Here is an 8,327-nt window from a genome sequence, read left to right as displayed (position 1 = left end):
TTCACTCAGTCCACGATGTCAGGCTCCATCTCTTGCAACAGCCTCTCAGGGCAGGAGAGACAGTGTGTTGGGATGGGTTGTTGCCTGTTGACGACACCGCTGAACTCATCTGGTCACTGCTGAGCTTGTCTGGTTTCATCAAAGTTCATTCTTTGTTGGGATGATGTTCGGAGGGAAGTCAAGGTCAGTCGATGCTGACCTGAGGACGGTTCTATTGCTGCTTTTGGCTTTCTTATGACTTTATTCTCCACTGACGTTCACGACAGCACGTATCTTCTTTTCAAAGCCCACAGTGGTAGAGATGGGCATCTGGCTGATGGGCTATAGAAGCGTTGTATAGCAGGCAACGTCATATGAGTTCATTGACTGTTTTCCCCCCAGATTAAACCCCTTTGAGGTACACACTGGACTTCCCCATGTTCCCACATTACCCACCAAGTACATCCAGGCACCTGAGCAAAAGCAATCCCATGAGTGGGTTTGCCTTGAAGCAGGAATAACCCAGACTGTCTTCACCAACAAATTCTTTATGTGCACCACAGGAACTTTATCCCCCTCTACAATATGTAAAAGTTCTGACTGTGCTGGGCCAGCCCTGTTGGCAGATCCTCTGGTGCTGACCAACCAGGTGGCTTTTGGTAAATGCGTATCCCAGCATTTGAAAGTCCCACCACCCATTGCTCTCAGTGTAGTTTTTAACAGTCCATCAGACCGTTGAATTTTCCCAGAGGCTGGTGCATGGTAGGGGATGTGATATACCCACTCAATGCCATGCTCTTTGGCCCAAGTGTCTATAAGGTTGTTCCAGAAATGAGTCCCATTGTCTGACTCGGTTCTCTCTGGGGTGCCATGTCACCACAAGACTTGTTTCTCAAGGCCCAGGGTAGTGTTCTGGGCAGTGGCGTGGGGCACAGCGTATGTTTCCAGCCATCCCGTGGTTGCTTCCACCATGGCAAGCACATGGCACTTGCCTTGCCAGGGTGGTGGGAGTGTGATACAGTCAATGTGCCAGGCCTTCCCGTATTTGTACTTCAGCCATTGTCCTCCATACCAGAAAGGCTTCATCCTCTTGGCTTGCTTAATTGCAGCATGTTTCACATTCATGAATAACCTGGGGAATAGTGTCTATTGTTAAACCCACCCCTCAATCATGAGCCCACCTTTCTGTTGCATCTCTGCCTTGATGGCCTGAGGTGCCTTGCTGGGCCTCAGGCCCAGCAAGCTAAAAATAATTCACCCTTATGTTGTCAATCTGAGTCCATCTGAACCACTTCAATCTTAGCCACTTTATCCACTTGTTGGTTGTTCTGGTATTCCTCAGTGGCTCGACTCTTGGGTACATGGGCATTTCCATGGCGTACCTTCACCACCAGATTCTGCACCCGGGCAGCGATGTCTTGCCACAGTGCAGCAGCCCAGATGGGTTTACCTCTGCACTGCCAGTTCCTCTGCTTCCATTGCTGCACCTCCCCCACAGGGCATTTGCCACCATCCATGAGTCAGTATAGAGATAAAGTACTGGCCACTTTTCTCTTTCAGCAATGTCCAGGGCCAGCTGGATGGCTTTCACCTTGGCAAACTGACTCAATTCACCCTCTCCTTCAGCAGTTTCTGCAGCTTGTCATAAGGGACTCCATACAGCTGCCTTCCATCTCCGATGCTTTCCCTCAATACGGCAGGACCCATCAGTAAACAAGGAATATTGCTTCTCACTGTCTGACAGTTGATTATATGGTGGGACCTCTTCAGCACGCATAACCTGCTCCTCTGGTGACATTCCAAAATCTTTGCCCTCTGGCCAGTCCATGACGACTTCTAGAATTCCTGGATGACTGGGATTTCCTGTTGGAGTTTGTTGTGTAATTAGAGCAGCCCACTTACTCCATGTAGCATTGGCTGCATGATGTGTAGAGGAGACCCTGCCTTTGAACATCCATCCCAGCACAGGTAACAGGCGTGCCAGGAGGAGCTGTGCTTCAGTGCCAATCACTTCTGAAGCAGCTCAAACCCCTTCATAGGCTGCCAGTATCTCTTTTTCAGTGGGAATATAGATGGCCTCAGATCCTCTGTATCCCTGATTCCAAAAGCTGAGGGGTCAACCTCGAGTTTCCCCTGGAGTCTTCTGCCAGAGGCTCCGGGCAGGACCATTCTCCCTGGCTATGGTGTACAGTACATTTTTCACATCTGGCCCGGTCCAGACTGGTCCAAGGGCCACTGCATGAACTATCTCACGTTTAATTTGCTCAAAGGCTTGTTGTTGCACAGGGCCCCATTTAAAATCATTCTTCTGGGTCATGTGATAGAGAGGGCTTACAATCAAACTGTGATTTGGGATGTGCATTCACCAGAACCACACAGCGCCCAAGAAAGGTTTGTGTTTCTTTCTTATTAGTTGGTGGAGACATTGCTGTTATCATGTTGATCGCATCTGTGGGGATCTGGTGACATCCATCATGGCATTTTATTCCCAAAAATTGAATCTTCTCTGCAGGTCCCTTGACCTTACTCCATTTTATGGCAAAACCAGCTTTCAGCAGGATCTGGATAATTTTCCTCCCTTTCTCAAAGACCTCTTCTGCTGTATCGCCCCACACGATAATGCCATCAATGTATTGCAGGTGTTCTGGAGCTTGCCCCTGTTCCAGTGCAGTCTGGATCAGTCCATGGCAGATGGTAGGGCTGTGTTTCCACCCCTGGGGCAGTCGGTTCCAACTGTACTGGACGCCCTTCCAAGTAAAAGCGAACTGTGGCCTGCACTCCACTGCCAAAGGAATTGAGAAAAATGCATTGGCAATATCAGTTGTGACATACCACTTGACTGCCTTTGACTCCAGTTCATATTGGAGTTCCAGCATGTCCGGTACGGCAGCACTCAGTGATGCTGCGACTTCGTTCAGGCCACGATAGTCTACTATTAGTCTCCACTCTCCATTAGACTTTCACACTGGACATATAAGGCTATTAAAGGGTGAGCGTGTCCTACAGATCACTCCTTGGCTCTCCAGTCTATGGATCAGCTTATGGATGGGAATCAGGGAGTCTCAGTTGGTGTGATATTGCCACCGGTGCACTGTTGTGGTCACGACTGGCACTTGTTGTTTGACCTCCATCAACCCCACAACAGAAGGATCCTCTGAGAGACCAGGCAAGGTGGACAGCTGCTTAATTTCCTCCGTCTCCAGGGCAACGACACCAAAGCCCATCAGTACCCTTTTGGATCTCTGAAGTACCCTCTTCTGAGCTAGTCTATGCCAAGGATGCGCGGAGGCTCTGGACCAGTCACAATAGGGTGCTTTTGCCACTCCTTCCCAGTTAGGCTGATTTCAGGCTCCAGTACAGTCAACTCTTGGGATCCTCCTGTCACTGTAGAAATACAAATGGGTTCCACCCCTTGAGAGCTTGGTGGCATCAGGGTGCACTGGGAACCGGTGTCTACTAAAGCCTTATACTCCTGTGGGACTGATGCGCCAGGCCACCTGATCCACACAGTCCAGTAAACCTGACTGTCCCTCTCCTCCATCTGGCTGGAGGCAGGGCTCCTCTAATAGTGATCATAAGATTCTCCACTTACTTCTTGTAGAAAAGGATTACAATTCCTTATCATAGAATATGGAATAAAATCAGCTCTTCCACCCCATCTGGGAAGCTGCTCACTGAACACTGGAGCAGCAACTTTCTTGGGAGGATCATCCTTGACCATTGTTTTTCTCTTCAATTCATGGACTTGTTCCTCCAGAACTGAGGTAGGTTTTCCATCCCACTTTCTCAGGTCTTCTGAATGATCCCACAGGTAAAACCATAGGGTGGCCCACAGCATGTACTCCCTATATCCCTTCTCAGGCACTGTAAATGTAGGGTTGCAGATGTCAGCGCCGAGCATGTATTATTCTGATATTAATTAAAGGCAGATGCCTTCCAGAATGGTTCTCTTTCTTCATAGAATTATTTTCCTTTTTTTTTTACGATCGGAAATCTTTTTCTATTTTTTTTTTTTCCATCCTAGGATGTGTGAATGTAAATTCCCACCTCGTGCCCTCCCATTTTGTGGAGAGAGGGAAATGAATGAGTTGACTTTTTTCTAGTTTGGGGAGAGCGAAGGTAGTGGTTTTGGCTACTGATGCGATGCAGAGCAGTGAGCAGAGGGAGACAAATGTGTTGGGTGTGGGTTTTAATGTACTACTTGCAAGCTCAAGAGAAGAAAAACATCTTCTCTGGGCACTGCTGAATGTGTAAGAGTCGGTTTCTAAAGAGACTGCCTTACAGAGTCCCTTTAGAAAGCTACAGTTTCCAAACTGTGTAAGGGAGTTTAGAAACATACAGAGTTTACCAGTAGCCACCAAATCTTTTACTTCAAGGGATTTTTGCTCCTAACATTTATCTTTTAGGTGAACTTTTTCAAATGAAAAATGTGGTTTTTGTTTTGTGCAGTGTCCCTGCACCTCAGAGGTCTGAGGGTGATCGTCTGATGGAAACCGTAGTGATGGAAAATAATAACTATGCAGAAGTACCGCCTGTTAATGACTCTTCTCTTACAAAGCTGGATAAAGTTCTGGAGAGTCAATTCTCTAGACAAAATGAGGGGCTGAATAATAAAAAATGCAAAGAGGATAACGGGCAAAAATACGAGGAGAAGATACACGACTCCAAGAAAACTGACAAAGAGCACTGCCGAAAGAAGAGACAATACTCTGACATTGACGAGGAGAAGCAAAGCAGGAGCAAAGTGGATGATTGTTCCTGCAAAAGGAGGTGCTCTCACAGAATGGAAACAAATAAGCAATATCATCCTAAGCAGGACTACTGCAATGAAGGCAAGTACAGACCTTCCCATAATGAAAGAAACAGTCCAAATAATGGCAAAAGCTGAGGAAAATACTCTCGTTACAGATCCTGAAGCAGAGAAAGAATGGAACAAGACAGGAATCAGTATTATCATTCCAAAGGAGAGAGAACCTGGAGCATGGAGATGGGAAAAATGCAGATATTACAAGCCTTATGACTCTGTCCATAGAAAAGGAGATGGTAGAGAGAGGAAGTCCTCTCACTTTGATAAAGCCTTTGACAAATTGAGTCAATTCTACAAATCACATAGGCATTATCACTGCAAGAGCAGATGGGCTCACAACACTCACTGCAGAGAGGAAGGATGGCATCACTTGAGCAGCCACAGCGGAAACTTCCGTCATTGTTCACTACCTCTGCAGCAGTCTGAAAAACACTCTCGGGAAGGGCACGCACCTCCACCTGCCTCAGCTCATGCACAATTTGACAACTCTTTCTGGGAAAATGAGAAACTGAGGCTTGGCAAGAGGAAATATGGCAATGCAGAAGGAAGAGAAGGTGAAGTGGAAAAGAAATGCCGCAAGATAGATGATAAATACCAAGTGAAGGATTACAAGCAAGCAGGGATTCCAGCATAATCCGCCATTCTTTTCCTAACACTTTTCTGAATGTTTCTCATGCCTGCCTTTTTCCCATTGTTTCTAAGTGATTTATATAGGATAATCTGACTACGTGTTGGTCATTACGCTGGTCATTAGGTTGGTCAAGCAAACATAGGAGGCATGTTGCTGAATAGCATTAGAATGCTAGATCTGGAGCACAAAGCGAAGAACCTGTCGTGGTTTAAGCCCAGCCTGCTGAACCAAGGACAGAACCACATCTGCGCAATGTTCTTAATTAGGTTACCTTAGATTAGCCACCTTCTCGAGTCTGTCGGATCCTGTAGTCACAGAGCACCAACAAAACCAACTACTTCTTACCATCAAAACTGAGTCTTTACCATCAATCCTGATGGTTTACCATCGAACCTGGCTGTTTACCATCAAGAATGACTCTTTACCATCAAACCTGTCTACCATTGAATGTTGCTTTGCCATCAAAACTGACTCTTTACCACCAAACCTGATAGTTTACCATCAAACGTGACTGTTTACCATGGAACGTGGCTTTACCACCAAACCTGCTTACGATCGAATCTGGCTTTACCATCAAAACTGACTCTTTACCATCAAACCTGTTTACCATCAAACCTGGCTTTACCATCAAAACCGACGACTCTTTGCCGAAAAAAACTATGACTCTTTATCTTCAAACTGGACTTTATCGATACTATCGAAACTTAGAATTTATTATTGAAACATTTACCGTCAAGGCAAAATCCATCTGTTTTAATTCCATTTTCTTAATATACCGTCACTTGTCTGAAGTCTCAGTTGTCTGGTTTTGTCTCCCTAAAGTGGCTAGCTAAAGACAAATTCATACTGCGATTTTAATTTTGATTATTAAATGCTGTCAAACTGTGATGCACTTCATAGTCACTGGTCCTGCATCAGGAGACCAGTGAGTGGGAACCTCTGTGAAATACAGTTCATCTGACTAATCTGTCTGGTCTAATGAATCGACTTGAGGAGAAGAGATCTGAGTTGTTCCCCCACTTGCCTTATATTTGACTGAAGCTCATGGAAGGCATGAGCTTATCTCGCGACCCCACAGAAGCAGACCCTCGGACCGCGGTGAAACACCGGGCACACGCCCCTGGGGAGGAAAGCGAGACCCCTGGGGGGTCACAAACTCCGGCCCCTGGGCGGAGAGACGCAGACCCCGGCGCCGCTATCGCCGCTCCGTACAACTCGCGGTCCCCGATCTCGGGGTCGCCAGTAGTGGCAGGAAGCGTTGCTGGAGGCCGACAGCAGGGAATGAGAGCTTCGAGTGCCTCTCTACTTCGTGTACCGAACTGGCTTCCAGTTAAGATCTTCCTTAACTGGAGTAACTCCGAGTTTCCCAGCTTGGCAGCTGGATTCTTTTTTATGACAGTAAACGAGTTGCAGAAACAGTAAATATTTTTTGAAATCTGATTTTCTTGCAGTTGTTAACGACGGAATTGCCCCGCCACGTAAAATTCTTTTTCCACCTGAGAAAACCTGCATGCATTGCCAACAGCCACTGAACGTTGGAGCTGGACTGCAGAACCTGGGCAATACGTGTTACCTTAATGCTGCTCTGCAGTGTGTAACTTCCGCGCCTCCTCTGGCCAATTACGTGCTTTCACTGGAACACAAGAAGTCACTGACACAGACCCCGACCCCGGGGCGGACAGAGCAGCAGACCCCGCAGCTGACAAACTCGGACCCCAGTTCGGAGGGACACAGACCCCGGCGCCGCTCTCGCTGCTCCGTGCTACTCGCGGTCCCCGGGCTCGGGGTCGCCAGTAGTAGCAGGAAGCGTTACTGGGCTCCGACAGCGGGGCAATGGGAGCTTCGAGTGCCTCTCTACTTCGTGTGCCTAACTGGCACGGTTTTTGTGATAAAGAACTGCGAGTCTCCTAGCGTGGCAGCTGGACTCTTTTTTTATGAAAGTAAAAAGCTATTACGTGTGTGCCTCTCGGGGACGTAAGGGGTGGATTTTGTTGAAACAGACGTGCCTCCTGCCTCCCGGAGACGACACCCCCAACCTATTGCTGTATCTAACTTGGTTTGCATGAGGTGCGTGCCTCTTAGGGACTTCAGAGGTGCGTTTTGTGGAAGCAAAACGCGCTGCCTCCCTGAGGCGATCGTCCCGTTCCGAAATGGATAGCAGTGAAGCTGCCCCTGAGGGCAGAGATGTGTTGTGTGGCCTTTTAGAGCAACAGAAGGCTCGCCCCTCTCTGCCAGGGGCAGAACGGGCCGAGAAAAATCGGTGTAATTCGCAAAGTCTAACAGACCGAATAAGCGCCCTGCAAAAGGATGTGAAACTGCGGCCCGGAAAGGGTAACTCGGTTGTCTGGGCCGTACCGGGCGCCATCTTGGCTGCTGCACCGGAGGCTGGCGAAGAACAACAAAGAGCTGGATCTCAGTTCAGTTCATACAAACTTTACAAGACCTGCTCCGAGCCCTGCAGGACCAGGTAGTTAACCGTTAGACAAAGAGAAAAATCAGGCTAACTACTTGCAATTAGCTCTGAAAAAGGAACTCCTTGCAGAGAACCCCGCCCCTGAATATCCCCACAGGGGCCTGGGAGGGGGGGACGGACTAAGGTCATTAGGTTGGTCCAGCAAACACAGGGAGGATGTTGCTGATCTGGACGAACGCTAGATCTGGACGATTTTGCTTGCCACGCCCAACCTCCTAAACCACCTGAGATTTTCTTTGCTAAAACAAATGGATCGCCTGAACCAGTGAGTTGTTTGTTCCATCTAGAACGTCTCACCTATGGTGTGTTTAGTATTCAGAAGCATTAAAATGTTCCTAATTCATGTGAAATACTGTGCAAACAGCACAAATTTCAACGTTAACACTTTGTGCTATTGTCCCATTAGAATTTGCAGAGCTGAACTGGCATGTGAGAAC

The sequence above is a fragment of the Pezoporus flaviventris genome, unplaced genomic scaffold (assembly GCF_033815535.1).
Source record: "Pezoporus flaviventris isolate CSIRO_AGI_PZ_B2104156 unplaced genomic scaffold, CSIRO_AGI_Pfla_v1 ptg000078l, whole genome shotgun sequence".
In the NCBI taxonomy this organism is placed as follows: Eukaryota; Metazoa; Chordata; class Aves; order Psittaciformes; family Psittacidae; genus Pezoporus; species Pezoporus flaviventris.
Note: the sequence above shows the minus strand (reverse complement) of the source record.